The following is a 2204-nucleotide window of genomic DNA, read 5'->3' as shown; positions in this document are numbered from 1 at the left end:
AAAAATCTTCTGGAAAGCACCAATGATAAAAATCTTCCTTCACTTATCAAAGTATTTGTTATACTAAGTGCTACTGCCTGGTTGGAAAACACATTTTCCCCTTTGAAATGCACTTAATTCATTTTCTTTGTATTTCACTCTTATTCATCATTTTTTTTTTTTTGCCTTTTCCACTGGTAGGAACTCAATGACAATGTGCTCTATCCATGATCTATGTCCCCAGATATTCTTATATGTTATTATGAGACAGAATATCACTGATTTGCCTCAAACCGCCTCAAAAATTCAGTAGACAGATCTCTGCCCGCTAATTATCTGGAATAATAAATGGGCACCGCCACACCTGACTACAGTGATTTATATTTCTATTCCCAAGGAAAGCATTATTTTCTCAAGAAAACCCCGTTTCCCTACTCCACAGCTTTTAAGTTCCATCTCCATTGTGTGGTTTAACACAGAGTAGGGTTCAAACGAACTCTGTAGAACTACAGAAAGTTCACAATCAAGACAAGATCAGGCACACTTCATTACCCAGGGCCTGACAGTATTCTTCACACAAAGGAGGTGGTCAGACAGACTGAATTTGAGTGCAGATGGGGGATGTCTTTGATGTGCAACATGCTCATAGCCCACCACAATTCATTTCCTACGATTTAATCTCTATTCTCCTAGAATGCATAGGTGAGTGGGGAGACAGAATATGGCATAAATTCAAGTCTGTATGCAGAACTGCAAGTATGATATGCACTCAGAATAGGGGATTTAACAAGTGAGAATATCCACATTTCAGGAGGCTGTCATAGGCATTTTTACAGAGGTGACAGCATTAGTATTATATTACAATAAAAGAGGTGGCATAAATCCTTTTAGGATTATTATAATTGACAATAATAGCATAGTCACCATTCATGGAATATTCAAATATACTGCAGGAAAATACCATATTATTAAAAAACAGATAAAATGAGGATGAGAATTGAAACATATGCCTTAAAATTGATAGAAATCTAATGTGGAAGACTGATGCATACCATAAGTACCGGTTTGTAAGTATTTAGTTTCCTTATAAATGATGACATGGTGGAATCATCTTCGTACTGAATATTATCTAATGTAGATTCATGGCTGATAGAAATTTTGATTTCAAAACATATTTACTATGCTTTCCAACGCTCTCTGCAATACATCAAGACTAATTATGTACTGCATCATGCAGTTATTTTGAATATATATTTCCAAATATTGTGGGAATATGGTACTTCATAAAAATATTGTATGTTCACATGTAGAGAACAATATACCCAAGAATATCAGTTAATACATGCTTCCAGTGTGTATAACACTCAGTTATACATACAATATAGAATAGATCAAAGCACAAATTAAAAATCATGTGGGACTAAAAATCCTGTGTGTTAAAGTTAAAACAACACTGAGATAAATCTCCATTCTATATTCCATATGATTCTGTGCTGTTCAGTATTTAAATAAAAATGCTGTGATTCTTCCTTTGAAATGTTCATCACACACTAAAAAACAGTACCACAAGTTGAACACAAGAAAATAAAAGATGGAATACAGTCTGAAAAGAATTTTTACAAAATGAAGACAGAGAAAATAAAAGTTACTGTGATTCTGGTAGTAAAAATTGACAACTCAGTACAACTGATCAAGAAGAGAAAAATTGAAAGGTTGTATGTCTGGAGAACCCTTGAGAACTTTGTCCACTAGTACTGTTATATAGAAACTTTCCATATGAGAATATAAGTAATTTCATATCAATCTATGCCTTGAAATTTATACAGTCACAGGAAAATTTAACAAAACACTCCTCAGATAAAATAAAATTTTCCATACTAATCATATCTCTACGTTGCCATGTTTATTACCAGATGGAAGCCCACAGTGCAGTATTTCAGTCCAAATTTTTGTTGATTAATAACATTAGCAGTGAAATTTATGTGCACTCAAAAACATATTAATTCTACCTCATTCTTTCAGAGAGAAAGGAAACAGGAAAATCAATTCATCTTAAGACAGGAACTAGATTCCACCAAGGCAGTGAGTTCTCCGGGAGCGGCAGGGCTCCTGGGTCCGAGTGTGGGCCGGACTCATAAAACCACGATTCCCAGCCGAAAAGTGCGCACAGAGCCAGGTAGGCCCCACCCAATCCCGGAGGCCAGGACGCGAGAACAAAGACCCCG

General features: G+C 35.6%; 1 protein-coding gene across 1 annotated transcript in view; it reads left to right on the top strand.

Annotated features, from left to right (window-relative positions):
* Positions 1–2204, top strand: part of LOC102018354 (vomeronasal type-2 receptor 116-like) — a gene marked incomplete at its 3' end in the record, with an annotated part of 20341 nt that overhangs the window by 10478 nt on the left and 7659 nt on the right. The window lies entirely within an intron of this gene.

The sequence above is a fragment of the Chinchilla lanigera genome, unplaced genomic scaffold, assembly GCF_000276665.1.
Source record: "Chinchilla lanigera isolate Chin_1 unplaced genomic scaffold, ChiLan1.0 scaffold00221, whole genome shotgun sequence".
Lineage (NCBI taxonomy): Eukaryota > Metazoa > Chordata > Mammalia > Rodentia > Chinchillidae > Chinchilla > Chinchilla lanigera.
This window is presented reverse-complemented; position numbering and strand designations above follow the sequence as displayed.